The sequence below is a fragment of the Octopus sinensis genome, linkage group LG4 (assembly GCF_006345805.1).
Source record: "Octopus sinensis linkage group LG4, ASM634580v1, whole genome shotgun sequence".
Lineage (NCBI taxonomy): Eukaryota > Metazoa > Mollusca > Cephalopoda > Octopoda > Octopodidae > Octopus > Octopus sinensis.
Genome location: NC_043000.1, coordinates 67965643 through 67983685, shown reverse-complemented (window position 1 = coordinate 67983685; position 18043 = coordinate 67965643). Strand labels below are relative to the sequence as shown.

Genomic DNA, 18043 nt, shown 5'->3' with positions numbered 1-18043 from the left:
AGATGTCGTACAAAATGGCGCTGGCTTCTTGTGCCTCGCTACAGTGGATTGTGAAACGCAGGCAAATGCACCTGTGCTTACATATGAAGATGTGAAAAATGATAAGCAGAAGCTTCTCTTTTACACATGAATACCAGATTCCATGACTTTTGATTGTCTTTTTGATGAAATTAAAGATGATGAAGCAAGTGAAACTGCCAGCATAGTGCATCATCAGAGCAAGGCAGACCCAGACAGCTTCGATTAATTGATGAATTTTTTTCTTGTACTTATGAGATTGCGACTTGGGCTACTATTAGAGGATTTAGCATATCGCTTCTGCATTAGCACAACAACATGCGGCATAATATTTAATAAGTGGATTGATTACTTAGATGTCCAGTTATCATTTCTGGTAATATGGCCATCAAGAAAAGCAGTGAATGACCATATGCTACCATCATTCCGTGCAAAGTATCCAACTTGTCGAGTTATAGTTGATTGCACAGAAATACGAACTGAGACTCCTTCTTCCCTACAAAGCAAATCATTGGTGTACAGTGATTATAAAACACATATGACATGGAAGGGCTTAATAGGTATCAGTCTAGCTGGTGCAGTAACTTTTGTATCGGATTTATGGACAGGGAGTGTCAGTGAGAAAGTTATTACACAGAAAAGCCATTTTCTCAGCGATGGTGGGCGACAAACATAGACACGCGCGCATCGATATATATATATATATATATATATATATATATATATATCTATATATATTTCTTTCTTTTCTTTCTTTTACTTGTTTCAGTCATTTTGACTGCGGCCATGCTGGAGCACCGCCTTTTAGTCGAGCAACTCGACCCCGGGACTCATTCTTTTTGTAAGCCCAGTACTTATTCTATCGGTCTCTTTTTGCCGAACCGCTAAGTGACGGGGACGTAAACACACCAGCATCGGTTGTCAAGCAATGCTAGGGGAACAAACACAGACACACAAACACACACACATACATATATATACATATATACGACAGGCTTCTTTCAGTTTCCGTCTACCAAATCCACTCACAAGGCATTGGTCGGCCCGGGGCTATAGCAGAAGACACTTGCCCAAGATGCCACGCAGTGGGACTGAACCCGGAACCATGTGGTTGGTTAGCAAGCTACTTACCACACGAGATCGCTAGTGACACCAACGCTCAAAATATGTAACAGACTGGAATAGTAGTGCTCAAATGAGCTGTATACACTTTTTTTAATCCGTGGGGAGGCAATGTGAGCAGCAACTACAAGGACACTACAAAAACCACAGAAAGATCAAACACATACATATATTCATATATTCATTTATATCTACAGAACAGATATAAAGCCAGACGTTTAAAAATATATGGTAATATATAAATATATTAACATCATATAAAAATATATAAGAGAATCAATGTTGTATACATAACACCTTGAATTTACGCTTAAACTCGTAAAACATTTGGTATAAATTTGTTAAGTTAAAAATTTGGGGTAATAAAAATACAATGACATATTAAAATGACGAATTAAAATTCCAGAGAAAAATGCATAGAAGATAAATATACAAATTTACAAAAATACCTAAAAGTTCATGATGAACTTTTATGTAAGTATTTAAGATTATCAAAAATGATATCATAACCAAAATAGGTCAAATGTGTGTATATATATCAATTTTCAACGTTAAAAAGGAAAGATTACATAGAATCAGTTTAATATTCATTCATGTACTTAATTATTTACTTATTAGGTGGTTTCTATAAAGACTGCTCTGTGTATTTACTTATGGAATACTGGAAAGATAAACATGCTATCTATATATTAATTATAAGCCAAGAATCAGAAAAAATAAAGATGTGTACAGATACACATATTTATCTATGTGCATACATACACAAATATTTATACATTTATATGGATATAGTGTAACCATCTCGCATAGACTTAAGTAACTAAAAAGTATCTATTTACGAACAAGAAAGATAACAATTTATAAGGGATAAGAGATTAACAGGTTATGCACATATATGCATTTATACACATGTACAAATATTTATACGTTTATATGGATACAGTATAACCATCTCGCATAGACCTAAGTAGCTTAAAATTCTCTATTTAAGAACAGTAACAACTTATAAGGGATAAGATGTTAATAGGTAAGGATATCGAATAAAAAAAAAAGAAGAATTTATAGAAAATAATAAGAAATATACATAACCGACATTTAAAGAGACAGGGTATTAAAATTTGAGGTAGGGAAGAGATAAAGGTAACCCGAAAAGAGGAGGTAGTAGGTATGGGCATAGTGAGAACAGTTAGAGGTATTTAAACCGAAGAGATTTTATAAGTTGCAATGTTACAGATACTATTACATATATGACTTTATAGTTTCCAGTGGGTGTATAATTAGGAGACTTACATAAAAGCCATTACAAACATACATAATATGATCAGTAGGGTAGAACATTATAGAAAGGAAAAAAATAGTTTAATCACCAAAAATATGAAGTCAGACTAACTAGACAGGAGTTTTCATGGGATAGTAAGTACATATAGCACACCACATACCATAACATAGCTTATAACATAGGCAATGCAATTTAATTCACCATATAACTCAATATCCCATGATTTTATTATATTTAATACTACTCGTAGAAGGTAAGTTTACAACGGATACGACACCAAAATTAATTTCCACCATCAAAGTTCAAGTATGGCACCTATAATCGCTAATTTCGAAAGTACGTAAATGTACAGGTGACGCTATGTACGCATGATACCCTTAGGCCTAATCTAATATTAATCAGGTTGTTCTTGTCCCTATACTAAAAAATCTCGTAAGTTTCCATAGAGCACAGCTCACATCCATATCGACTATCTCTATAACGCTGCGCTTTCTGTATTAAGGCTAAATTCGATCCTGCTTTCCTTCAGTTCCCAAATCTTGCTAGATAAGAACGTACAATTGGCTTTATGTTTGAGACTAAAAGACGAAGAATGGTTATTGATACATTTTTACATATTTATCGAACATCCAATATATATATAAAGTTACCAGCCTCAGTTATGATTGTACATTTATAAATTACGTTTTGGATTAGACATCGGCCTAATAACGGACAGTGGGATTTAACTCTACAATTGCAACCAGGAGCATTACTACTATTAATATTCTTCTTCTTCTTCTTATTATTATTATTATTAGTAGTAGTAGTAGTAGTAGTAGTGTCACTATTATTATTATTATTCCTACTACTACTATCGTGTGTGTTATTATTATTTCTGTTATCATTTATACTTCCTTCAACTGTGGTACCATTCAAATTCATCTCAGCATCAACAGGCATTGTGCCAGTAATCCCTGTGCTAGTATAAACCTCGGAGCTACAGTCTATATTGTACATTTTAGACGTGTTAGTACTGTTGTTTCTAATTCCTACATCACCATTAATATTATTCTCATTGTTGAAGTTTAAGCTAGTGTTGACAGTAATATTATTATTATTAACCCCCTCTTGCCCATTTTATATTCTTTCTATTTAACCTGGCTATGATGGTACCCATATTGGGGAGGGTAGAATACGAGATCCTGTCTTACGGGGAAAATTCTGTTATATCTATGGGAAGCAGGGCAGTTATATATATATATATATATAACATAAGGGACGTTAGCCATCCGAATGTGGCTAGGGACAGGGCAGGGCGGTGGGGGTGTTACTGATGCATTTAGCCCCAGGCGATCATCAACGTCACCAGAAGGGCTGACGCCATCACGGCGTCCTCTAGCCTGCAAAGGGAGATCATTCCCCGAAGAAGCGGATGCCACATACGGACCCAGGTTTCAAGGTGTTTGCCTATTGTCAACGTATGGCAGGCACCGCCCCTCGACGAACGACTCTCTGTGCAGGCTATCTATATAAAGATTTTCACAGTAAATACATTTACTGATGTACAAAATCTGTTCGACAGCAATAATAATTCTCTAAACGAGGTATAGACAGTAACTGCTCCATAACATAAGGGACGTTAGCCATCCGAATGTGGCTAGGGACAGGGCAGGACGGTGGGGGTGTTACTGATGCATTTAGCCCCAGCGCTTTCAAAAAAATAAAAACTCGATGTTTAACTTTCGATTGATGTTTGATGCATGCGTAGAATTCTACTGAAAATAGCAGACGTCAAAAATATCAGACCACCACCAGAAATCCCGATATGCTAGAAACAACAGCTAAACGACATTATTTCTGGAAAAACTTCCCTGCTTTCAAAAAAGCTAAAAGTAAAACATTCGAAGGCGATGGGTGGAGGTTGGGGAAGGGGATTTGAGTATTTCTTTAAGAGAATTTTTGTTTTAAATCTTAGATTCGTAATCTCTATTTTTTTACGTGGTTTAAAAAAATTTTTTTGTAAAAAGTTAAAAATTCGGGTTGGGTTATTAACATTTTGAAAACGTGTTTTTGAGGTAAAATCCTAATCTCGAAGGTAGAGATTTCACGATTTTCACCGACCACAAACCGCTAACGTTTACTCTCTTTGCCAAAACGGATTGGTACTCGCCCAGAGACAAGGCATTTGGACTACATATCACAGCTCACTAGTGACATTCGCCAAATCGCTGGCACTGACGACATCCCCGCTGATGCCTTATCTCGCCTGCTTGTTGGTGCATTGTCGTATTGATTTGGTTGCTATGGATACTGACCAACCCTCCTTGGACTTTCTGGACGTCTCTTCACCACAGTTTTCCTGCTGCAAGTTTGAACACCTGCCACTGCCTTTTTCTGAAGGAACCATTCTTTCCGATGCTTCTACTGGATCACTACAAACCCTCGTTCCTGAAAATCCCCGTCGTGCTGTTTTTGAAGCACTGCATTCACTGTCACACCCCAGCATTGCAGTCACAGTAAAGCTTATCTCGGCCCGCTTTTTCTGGCCGAATATGCATTGGTCTATTACTGCTTGGTCACGTGTCTGTCTACCATGTTAGCTTTCCAAGGTGCATCGTCATGTGAGAGAACCTCTTGGGCACTTCCAGTCACTGGACACCAGGTTCCGTCACATACACATCGACCTGGTTGGTCCTTGGCCGGTCAGTTGCGGATTTACTTATATATTGACATCCATCAATCGCTTCTCCAGATGGCCTGAAGCCATCCCTCTCGTGGACATTTCCGTGGAAACAGTCGCCAGAGCACTCATCTCCGGGTGAATATCTCGCTTCGGAGTACTCTCTAAAATGACTAGTGATCGTGGACACCAATTTGAAGCTTGTCTGTTTCGTGAGCTTTCGAGATTACTCGGAGTTCAGCACATCCACACCACAAGATACCATCCTGCCACCAACGGAATAGTGGAACGATTTCACCGCCAGCTTAAAGCCGCTATTCGTGCGGCTCCTGATCATCATCGTTGGTCCGAGTTTCTCCCCATTGTTTTGCTGGGGTGCCTCTCAGCTCTCAAGGAGGATTTAGGCTACTCCTCCGCTGAGCTCCTGTATGGCACCACCTTAGCACTTCCTGGATAAATGTTGATGCCCGTCGACTTACTGAATGCGGATCCTACATCTTACGTCATACGACTCAGGCCATCCTTTGCTGACCTGCCACCAACGCTTGCTCGCGACCAGTCTATTTCTTCTACAGTACCTCCGGATATTTCTACTTGGACTTACGTGTTTGTAAGAATTGATGCCGTCAAGGGACCGCTCACACCTCCCTGCACTGGTCCCTATCGCACACCGAAACTGTTCACTGTGGACATTCACGGATAAAAAGAGACTGTCTCTATCGACAGAGTAAAAAAAAACTCTTTTCGAAACATTTCTTGCTGACACACCCATCATTCCATAAACACTGCCACCCCCACATCACCTCCACTCACCAAAACACCAACAACACAAACGCATTCTTCACCTTACAGGACACGTTCTGGCAGAATGGTTCATTGGCCGAAGAAGTTGTCTCAGACTATTTACATTTCTTAACTTGGCCTCGCCAGTGATTGTTCCAGAAAATAGACTCATGCTTGTATAAACACCGCATTCATGTTTCCTCTCTTTCTGTATCATTGTACATATATACTTTGTTCAATTTGATTGGATACCTTTCTTTGCTGAACGTCTTTCCCTTGTACATACTTTCATTGTAAGTTTTCAATTGTACTGCCATAGTTCGGATATCACACATATTGTTTATACAACTGCTTTGCCATGTTTTATTCTTCTGTGCCCTCCTATCGCACACATACTTCGCCTATGTGGCTGAAGGCGCAGTTACCTCCCTTGACAGCAGCTGTTTAAACAAGCTCGCAATTAGATGGCACAAGAACGGTTAGGTGGTGATACAAAGCCTTGGGACTACCTCTTTCGCGACGAGACACCAGACTGTGAAGACATGACCTAGTAGGCTCTCGTACGACACACGCCAGCTAGCAGACATGAGGTAATACACAGAAGATGAACATGACCTCCATTCATCAAACTCTTTCCTTTATTGTTCAGTTGTTTATGTTTGAGACCTCGAATAAAGGTATTTAAAGTTACAGCCTCGTTCCATGAATTCATTATATCGTGTTCCTTTATCAAATGATATTACAGCCTTTTGAACGGAGTCATCATTAGATGGCTCCACAACCTGAGAACACCATCATCTAAAACCAAAAGCAGGTGCGGTTCATGTCCTTTACCTCTGCCTATATTTATATTATTTTAGGTTAGGTTCGGTTTGGTTAAAATTCTTAATTCGATCGGTGACTCGAAGCAAGAAAAAAAGAAATAGTCACCACCAAGTCAGAAGTCATGATGTAAATAGTTAGTATTTCTAAAGAATATAGAAAAAATTTCTTTATTATGCATTTGTGGTAAAAATACCATAGACGTACGTTATTTACATTTGACGGATGTTGTTAACAAAACGTTTCAGCTGATGTACCCTCCAGCCTTCATCAGGTGTCTTGAGTAAATTTCGAACCTGGGTTCTCATTCCTAAGGTATTTTTCGATGTTGTTGTTAGGTCACTGAATGTATTCAAACTCGGAATCTTGGGGTTAGTAGCCCGCACTCTTAACCACTACGCCATATACACTGCATAACGTTTTGTGGTCTCCAACCATCAAGTTTCTCACGAGTCATGACCCACTGATTTCAATGAGAGAAAGATCAATATACATTTTTATTATTATTTTCCCATACAGAAGTAGATTTTCAAATTATCGTGCATTTCCAGTAGTTTTTTTGTTTTTAATAATATCGGGAATTATTGCATACCGCACTATTTCAATACAGTCTATTCTGGCTTATAGCCAGCCTACAACAGGATGAAAAGTGCCACTTGGGGTGGACAACCTTTACCTCTCACCCCAAGCAACGCTAGTGGACTGCGCACAGAGCAATGCTAGAGAGTGGAGACCAACTTCCGAGAACACCTTCAGAAATGCATCAATGAAAACGGATATCACATGATGGATGTTGTTTGCCACACTTGATTTTGACAAATGCTAATTCAATACGAATACACTGATGTCAATAGAATTTGTTTGCAGCTAAACTTAAAGATTTTGTGATGTTTTCAAAAACGTCCGTCCTCTCTGTCCCACCCTATATAATACAAAACACATTAAAAAATACAAACCCAAAACCGGGAGAAAAAATAGGAAAAGAGAAACAAAGAAGGAAAAAATAAATAAATAAACATCAATTCAACACCAAGTATCTCAATTGGTCACACACCACATGGTTCAATGGAACCTATTAAAGCAAGCCAACATGCTCGCAGCATTACCACAGGCAATGGCAGCTATAAGGCATTGGAACAGCTAAGCACCTTCACAGGCATCACCTGGTACCTTGTTAAGGCGAGCCACCAATGACAAGAACTTCACCATTAGCAGCCTAACTCCTCCAAACTTCTCAAATGCCACAGAAGAAATAGTTCACTAACAGGTCCCAATACTTAAGGATTTCATTCCATTCAGCTATGGGAGCAGTGACCTTCCCATTTACTACAGCATCCAGGATGAAGGATGAACCATGTAAAGTGTTAGAGAAAGAAACCTAGCTGTTTCTTGCAATACATCCGTCTATAACAAAATTTTTTCAGGGGTCCTTAAACTGCTGTTGTGGATCCCCAGTTTACTATTTTGTTGTGTGGACCTCCAAAAACCTTAAATGGATCCCGGTTGAGAACGATTGATTTAAACTGTTAATATGTATGATTGTACTGAATACTTGAAATGACATTGATATCAGAATGAGTAAAACGTCTGATATACATATCATGCCTTTTACCTTTTACTTGTTTCAGTTATTGGACTGCAGCCATGCTGGCACACTGCTTTCAAGTGTTTAACTGAACAAGTTGGCTCCTGTACTTAGATTTTTAAACCTGGAACTTACTAAGTCAGTCTCTTTTGCTGAATCATTATTTCATGAGGATGTAAACAAACCTACACCAGTTGTCAAAAGGTGCTGGAGGACAAACACTAAGACACACACATATATATACATACACATGTGCAACGGGCTTCTTAAATCTTCCATCTCATATTCACAACAAAGTTTTGGTCAGTCCATGGCTATAGTAAAAGACTCTTGCCCAAGGTACCATGCAGTGAGACTGAACCTGAAACCATGTGGTTGGGAAGCCAGTGTATTTCTATTAATTTATATTTATATTCTTAAATCACGTGGTCTTAGTTAATTTTGCTTTTTTAGGAGAAAAACTCACAACTAATGAGATTAAAAAGTTACTTATTTCCATTCAGTTTAGCCTGTTTTACCATTCTTTTTCTGTGTAAATTAGATACAAGAATAGACTTCAGTCTTTTTTCTAACATTTCATCCCAAAACAAATCAAAGAAAAAGATCTCATCACCTTCAAATTAAACCTGGACAAATTTCTTCAAGGGATATTAAATAAGCCACTTTTACCTGGATACATCTCAGTCAACCACAGCTTGCTATTTGAATGGGCTATGATACCACAAAACTTGATTTAAAATCAATTTAATAGATACTATCATGTGGTGCTATTAAATTAGACATGACCTGGACCATATATATATATAAAATGTTTGTGTGTGTGTGTGTATATATATATATATATATATATATATTTAAGGCACTCCGTCGGTTATGATGAGAGTTCCAGTTGATCCAATCAAAAACACACCCTACTCATAAAATTAATGTGCAAGTGGCTGACACACGTACCTTTAACATAGTTCTCTGAGATTCAGTGTGACACAGAATGTTGACCCTTTTGAAATACAAGTACAACTCATTCCACCTGAGTAGACTGAAGCAACGTATAATAAGTTGTCTTGCTCAAGGACACAACATGTCAATGAGAATTGAACTCACAACCTTGCAGTCATGAGCCAAATACCCTAACCATCAAGCTGCGGGCATTCACACACACACACATGTATTTATGTTGTCCTCTTCTTTTTCTTCATTGGTTATCGCCTGACTGGCCCCTGTGCCGGTGGCACGTAAAAAGCACCCACTACACTCTCGGTGTGGTTGGCGTTAGGAAGGGCATCCAGCTGTAGAAACTCTGCCAGATCAAGATTGGAGCCTGGTGCAGCCATCTGGCTCGCCAGCCCTCAGTCAAAATCGTCCAACCCATGCTAGCATGGAAAACGGACGTTAAACGATGATGATGATGATGATGATGATGATGTTACAATAACGGTTTTTTCCAGTTGATCCAATCAACACAACCTGCTCGTGAAATTAACACGCAAGTGGCTGAGCACTCCACAGACAAGCGTACCTCAAGGAGATTCAATGTGACATAAATTGTGACAAGGTTGGTCTTTTGAATTACAGTACTCACTTTTGCCAGTTGAGTGGACTGGAGCAATGTGAAATAAAGTGTTTTGCTCAAGGACACAATGCATGACCAGGAATTGAACTCACAACCTTACAATCGTGAATCAACTACCCTAACACACGTGGGGTTGTAGAATGGCAGAATTGTAAACATGTCAAGTAAAATACATTAAGGGATTTATTCTGATTCTGTAGTTTCTCAGTTCAAATCCCACCAGGGTCATTTTTGCCTTTCATCCTTCTGAGATTGGTAAAAGTACCAGGGTTGATGTAATCTAAAATCCTCTTCTCAAAGTTATTTATATATTAGATATTGTGATGAATGTGGTGGCAGTGGTGATAAGTCAACGTATGTATGTGTATTCGCTTTCATGTACTTATGGTGTGTGTGCTGTGATGGTGGTGAGTGTCTGTGCATGTGTGTGAGACTTTTATGCTTTTTTTAATTGTTCTGTTAACTGCACTGGATTTAATTTATTGTGACAGATAATGGCCAATAAGTATGTATGTATGGGTGCCATCACATTATCTCGTCTATATTATTATTTTTCTTTTATTTCTATCATAGTATCCAATTTCTTTTGTGGTATCCCGTTGTTTTATGTCTGGCTATGAAATCTGATTTAATATGTTATTTTAGATTGCGTATGTATTCTTAATCTATTCATCTCATTGAAAGTTATTATATATATAAAATCATCATCATTATCATTTTAATTTCTACTTTTCTCTGCTTGCATGGGTTAGGCAGATTTTCTACAGCTGGATGCCCTTACTATCACCAACCCTCACTTGTTTCTAAGTAAGATATTTTCCTATGGCCAGACATGTTTTGGCAGAATATTGGAAATAAATTATACTGCTTGAATGACAGTAACACTCATTTACAACTATCACACTGGGTCAAGACAAGGAGACAAACATACATATATGTATGTACCAAATCCACTTACAAGATTTTGGTTGTCCCTGAGCTATAGTAGAAGACGCTTGCCCAAGGTTCTACACAGTAGAACTGAACCAGAAACTATGTGGTTGGTAAGTATATATATATAACTATGTATATTTGGTAGTAATTATCACATTGATATTTATACACCATCTCATTCAGAAATATCTTTCATATTCAAAAAGTTGCAGCTTCCTTTAAAACTCAGCTTTGCTATGTCCAAAAATAAATTGCAGTGACTTACTAATTGTTTCTGCCTTACTAACAGTTTAGCCCTCAGGGCAACCTTAATGAAGCCATGAACATCTCAACTTCTTGTATATTCAGGTATCCAATATATCAATATATTCTCCCTTTTTAAGAACTGCAGCGTCTATTTCTGGAAGATGCAACAATCAGATAGAAGCTCTTTAGCAGGTTCACAATTTCTGCATTATTTTTAACTGCTGTGAGCTGGCAGAAATGTTAGCAGGCCAGGCGAAATGCTTAGCGGTATTTTGTCTGTGTTTACATTCTGAGTTCAAATTCCACCAAGGTCAACTTTGCCTTTCATCCTTTTGGGGTCGATAAATTAAATACCAGTTGCATACTAGGGTCAATCTAATTGACTGGTCCCCATCCCCCAAAATTTAGGGCCTTGTGCCTAGAGTTGAAAAGATTATTTCTAACTTATGTAAAATGATGATGGGAGTGAACTTTTCCAAGATTTTAAGACCATTATTTTTTTGAGATTGTTTGAAAGGGCTATCTTTTCTTATAGAAAAGTTGATAACTTTGTATGAGAAAAAGAAAAGATTCTGCCACTATGGCAGCTAAGTTATAGTGAACTGAGCATTTCTAGATGACATGTAAAATTATTTCAAAGTTGAGAAGGCTTTGGCAGTATTTTCAGTTCAAAGATTTGTTTTCGATACTTGTATGCAGTAAGGATATAAGAAAATATATAGCCTCCAGTATTAAGTTTGAAGATGAACCCAGTAAAGAATAGCAAGTTAGGAGGTCAAAATATCTGTTTGTCTTAAAATAGTTCAGCTTGTTGTTGCGTTGCTTAGCCTATCGGTAATGCTTTCATGTGATTAGAGAAAAAGAGGGAGAAAGAAAAGCATCATCTTGCTTAGTTGATGGGAAGGAAAGGGGAAAGAAAAAGGAGAGAGAAGCATCCATGATGTGAGGTAGAGGTAATGTAATAATTTTAGTAGAGGGATGTTCTAATGAAGAGGTTAAAGAAAGGCAGAGAGAGAGATGATGATCGTGGTGGTGGTGGTGGTGGTGATTGGATAGTGAAAAAGTTTTTTTGAATTGAACTAATTTTTTTATATCACCTCTCCCTTAATGCAATTCATGCTTATTTACATGGCAGATATATGCAACTTAACTAAAGTGTGTGACATATGCACAGGATATTTCTTTTTTTGTTAATAGGAATAATAAGAGTGAATATTTATTTTATGATTGCTGTGTATTAAGTCTATAAAATTGTGCATAAAGTATATAAAGTAATCATTGTATTCCAATTTCTTTCACTTTTCGATGAGTGACTATCTTTCTATACAGACACAACACAGGCTGCACTTTCAGGTTTTTTGGATAAAGTTTTCAAAAATAACCCAATAGGTTTACCATTAATTCTGTAAAATATTTATGGGTCCTGCTAGTAAGAATAAATAGTAGTTGTAGGTAAAAATTAAAATTATGGTCTATAATGAACCTAAAAGTTACTAGCAGATTGGCCAGTTCCTAGTGCTAGAACACTGCTAATGACAGAATACCACAAGCATCCATATCACTGAGATGGACAACAATCTTTTTACTCCAACCATTCATCCGAGACTTCTGGTGATTTGCTGTGACACATCACGCTAAGTAAATCTTGGTTGTTGTCAGTGCCAGTGATATGTAAAAGGCACCTGTGCCAGTGAGATGTAAAAGTTACTTGTGCCAGTGACTTGCAAAAGGCATTCATGTTGGTGATATGTAGAAGGCACCCAGTATACTCTGTGGAGTGTTTGGCATTGGGGAGGGCATCGAGGCATAGAAACCAAACCCTAACAGACAACAGAAGCCTGGTGCAGCTCTCTGGCTTACCAGTTTGTCAAACCATCTAATCCATGCTAGCATGGAAAACAGATATTAAACAATGTTTAGGACTATGTGGTTGGGAAAATGTGCAGAATGCTCTTTTTTTATAGTTTCTTTCCGCAGAGAGCTTAACCTTCCATCTATCATTTTCATACGGAGATAAACACAGAAACCTTCCAGAAATACTCAATATCTAAGCAGTGATATTAGATTATATCACTATTTAAAGCAGAGATTATGTACCCATGTATTACACATGCACACCAATGAACTGAATATCATTCCAATCACAGGCTGGTGCACAGTAAATGAGCTCTGAGGTCAGAGGAAATTCAAGTGAAGTAGAATGATTAAGATTCATTTTGACATACTGAATAGGTCACACTAATGGTAGTCTACATTTGCCATTGATTAGACATCACTAATCAAAGCCACATTTAATGTTCAAGGTGCATGAAAGATTCTGAGATGTTCAGGTTAGTATTAACATTATGAATGTAAAAAAACCTAAAAAAGAAATACTTCTGCTGTGAGGAAAAGGCAATAATAATTCAATAAGTAATATATTATTTTAACCATTATGGGAAACAAGACCAAACATGTTTCAGTCCTATTAGACCTCGTCAGTGATGTCTATACTTGCCCAAATAGTGAGGAGAGAATCAATGACAAAACAGACAATGCCATTGTAGGGTAATTGTGAGACACCAGATATCAACAGTTTGAACATAAAAGAGGCAGAATATGAATGGATTAAATAATATATCACCAACATCATTTAGAGATGTGTTTGTAGCCATGACTGCATAGTTAAGTAATTTGCTACATAATCACATGGTTCTGGGTTCAATCTTCCTGAGCATGTCGTCTACCATAACCTCAGGTTGAATAATGTATCGTGAGAGAAATTAGGTGAATGGAAAATGTGAAATAGTTTCCATCTACTTGTCACTGTGCACACATATTATATTTACTCATAAAGAAGTTGCACTTTTTAAACTTCAATTACAAAAATCAGTCATATAATTTATACACTGAGATATCTTGCATTATAAATAAGGTGATGAGCTGGCAGAATCTTAGCACACTGTTCTGAGTTCAACTTTGCTTTCATTCTTTGGTAGGTTGATAAAATATGTACCAATTGAGCACTCGGGTCGATGTAATTGACTCAGCCCATCCCCCAAAATTACTGGCCTTGTGCTAAAATTTTAAACCAATTTATGTCTTATAATTCCAACAACCCAACCTCGTTTTTAAATAAAATTAAATCATATAACAGAATATCTTGAAGTAAATAAAGTTATAATAGTTTAGGCTAACCATGACAAATGCATTTATTTTGAGATATTGATGAAATGATTTATTTACATATTCCTCAATGCTTCTTTATTTGAATTCTAAATATAAACAATTTTTGTCATTTCATTTAATATAATTAACTTCATTTGCCAGCATATGTTGAATGAATTTATATATATTATTCTTGTCACAACCTAATAACCAACTTAGTAGATTGAAAATCAAATGAACCAATGAAGGAATCTCAATACAGTTGCTAGACCTGCTAGAAATGGAAGTCAAGTCTCTCTAAAATCACAAACATTGAATAATGTAGTTCAAGATAGATAAGAGAAGATGGTTATGTCTGGAATACTTTTTCATAGGTCTGCATGATGAGAATTAATTTGGTGCAAGCATGATCATACAATTAAAAAGTTTGCTTCACAGACCCCATAATTACATGTTCAAACCCACAGCACAGCACCTTGGACAAGTGTCATCTACTACATCCTCAAGTTGGCCAATACCTAGTGAGTAAAGTTTGCTACATGAAAGCTGTGTGAGCTGTCTTGTAAATGCATATGTGTATCTTTTGCTGAAAGCTGTTCATAATGGATGCAAAAAGCAATACAAAGTGATATGTATCCTGCCTTAGTTGCATAGGTACACCCTTATTAACCTCATCAGAAATGCAATATATAAGTGCTTGGCTCACTGAAAATTTGTATCCAAGAACACTGTACATAAAATGCATCAAAAATTTTTAACACCATTTTTTAAGGTCAAATTTATGGGGATGACTATTACATGAATACTACTTTTGAGGGGCTGAAATTTAAACTAGAATTCAAAGTACTGTATCAGCAGCAGAAGCCCAATCTATCTCTAAGCGAATAAAAACAAAAACAAAGTGAATTACAGTAATGTACCAATTCTATGCATCAAAGCACACATCCTAGTAAATAACAAGACCGCGTAGCTCTTATAAATATTTACACTTTGTTTTATTTGTATCCATCAAACTTAACAGACTAGCTGAGTGAAATCAATTTATATCTCATAACATTAATGCATTTCGGCCTTAATGCTATCATATTCACACTCATGATCAGTTGCCATTTTGTGGAATATGTTTACCACACGATTCTTATAATGAAAATAGTGTGTCATGTTCTGTGTATATGTCATCCCCCACAGAAATGGAAAAAAAAAGTTGTAAGACGTCATATGCAGTTACCACTAAATGCCCATAATATGGTGTAGAGTTATTAATCTGGACCAGAGTTCCACATTTTAAAAAATGTCAAAGGATTGCACGGTAAAAAAAGCTTGGGAACCACTGATTTAGCAATTAACTAAATGTTTAGGCTCACCGAAGTCATAGTGTTGTTCACTGATAGTGCTGTCTGTGAAACAGGTTTCTCACTATGTAAACAGATGCATGTATTTATTGTACTTGGAGACGAGGAAAATATAAAGGTCACTTGGGAACCACTGATCTAGCAATTAATTGAATGTTTTTAGGTTTACTAAAGTCATGCCTTTTCTATTTTTTACTTGTTTCAGCCATCAGATTGTGGCCATGCTAGGGCACTGCCTTACAAATTCAGACAGTGGCATTTGCCAATGTTCATCAACAGCACTGTCTGTGAAACACATTTCTCACCATGTAAACGAGTGTATGATGCTTGAAGATGTATGCAGGCTTGTAGTATATCCTGTGCATACATTTTAGCAATGGTGATGTAGCACCCATCAACAGATGTGTAATGCTCACTATCCACCTATAGAGCAGTCTACAGTAAGGTAGCTACACAATTTTGTAACAGTCTTATTTCTATGAACAGGATAATATGGTACCTTGACCCACAAATGTCTTGTTGTTTGTGAAATACTAGGGGCAACTTTTATATAGGGGCTATGGAAAATTCCCAATTTTTTGGCCAAAAATAGGGGATTGACTATTACTGGAGTATATACAGTATTTCTTGCATGCACACACATGATGAGCTGGCAGAACTGTTAGAGCACTGGACAAAAATGCCTAGCAGTATTTCTTCTGAATTCAAATTCTGCCAAAGTTGACTACCTTTCATTTCAGGATTGATAAAACAAGTACCAATTGAACACTGGGGTTGATGTAATTCACTAACCTCCTCTCCCCTAAGCTACAGGCCTTGCACCAAAATCTCCAGTTTTATTTAAATATATATATATATATATATACACACACACACATTGCCATGATGAGTTGATGTATAGGCAAGTTCTCAGTGAATTCCTGTTACATCTACCGGTAGTCTAACACACAAGTAATCCATGGAAACAGTTGGACTCAACAATGCAAAAGCTGAAAGAAATACCATAGATATCTCTTCTGATACTCTGTTTCCACCAGTCTATCATTCCAGACTGGTATTTTATTCAATATATCTAAATTTCATCCAACTACCTAACTGCTTTAGCTACAATTACATATTGGAACTTCCATATACTCTTTTACTCTTTTTACTCTTTTACTTGTTTCAGTCATTCGACTGTGGCCATGCTGGAGCACTGCCTTTAGTCGAGCAACTCGACCCCGGGACTTATTCTTTGTAAGCCCAGTACTTATTCTATCGGTCTCTTTTGCCGAACCGCTAGGTGACGGGGACGTAAACACACCAGCATCAGTTGTCAAGCAATGCTAGGGGGACAAACACAGACACACATACATATATATACATATATACGACAGGCTTTCAGTTTCCGTCTACCAAATCCACTCACAAGGCATTGGTTGGCCCAGGGCTATAGCAGAAGACACTTGCCCAAGATGCCATGCAGTGGGACTGAACCCGGAACCATGTGGTTGGTTAGCAAGCTACTATGTCCATCCCATGACAGATGGAAAATGGATGTTACATGATGATATATTTTATAGACACAAAACACCATCTTACATTGGACAAATTCAGTGGTGTATTAATGACAATTTTCAAACTTGAGCATGAAAAAGTTAAGAACTGCAATTGTGAAATTCCAATACTGAATTGGAATATAGAAAAAGAAAGCTAAAGCAGAAGTTGAAATAAAGACTTAATTTAAAAGTCAATTAACTGCATGATTTATATTTATCCTAATTCAGTGGGCCAATCATTGGTTCACTACAATTGTGATGGCAGTGCAAAAAAGGACTGTGAAACTTCAGCAAAACACATGGAGCATTTCCCTTCACAAACAGTTTTATAAAAAGGTATTCCCACCCACACAATAGGCTTCAGCACCATCAACAAAATTCCATTCACTATAACTGGGTGAATCTAAAGCTTTGGTAAAAAAAAAAACAAAAAAAAAACTGTCCAAAGTGGTAAGCAGTGAAATTAAACTTGAAAAATGTGGTTGGAAAGCAAACTTCTTAACTACACATAATTGCTATTATAAACTTTTGGCATGCAATTGCAGGGTATAATAGCTAAATTGAGTGATTTTCTCCCACCTTCCAGCAAATACTGCACAATCAGTAATATTTAGATTAAAAAACTTCTAGAAATGTGTGAGTGATATATGCTTGAGTTTTCCAGACTGATGCCAGGACCCACACAAAAATTAGAAAGAAGACAGAAATAGATTGAGTATATATGCATATTTATACAAAATTATATTTGAAGAGACAAACATGCGTTCAGAGAAAACTGCATGATACAGCTGAAGAAGAAATCAATGTCTTTCAAGAATGAATAATTGTGATGAGAATAAATCCAACACCAGCATATGATATTTCATTACAGACACATTGTAACATGTATGTAGCTTGGATAGAGTGCTTTGACAACAGTTTGAACATTTAAAGACAAATTTTCATGTTACCAATACATTCAAGTACTCACATGGAAACCAATTCTA

The 18043-nt window shown here is 37.0% G+C and overlaps 1 long non-coding RNA gene across 1 annotated transcript; it reads right to left on the bottom strand.

Moving 5' to 3' along the window:
* Nucleotides 1-710: 710 nt before the first annotated feature.
* On the bottom strand, nucleotides 711-16661 carry LOC118762992. Its single transcript, XR_004998748.1, has 3 exons — nucleotides 16386-16661; nucleotides 4982-4989; nucleotides 711-746 (listed from the first exon to the last, which is right to left on the bottom strand). It is a non-coding gene; the product is annotated as an uncharacterized LOC118762992 (long non-coding RNA).
* Nucleotides 16662-18043: the final 1382 nt, after the last annotated feature.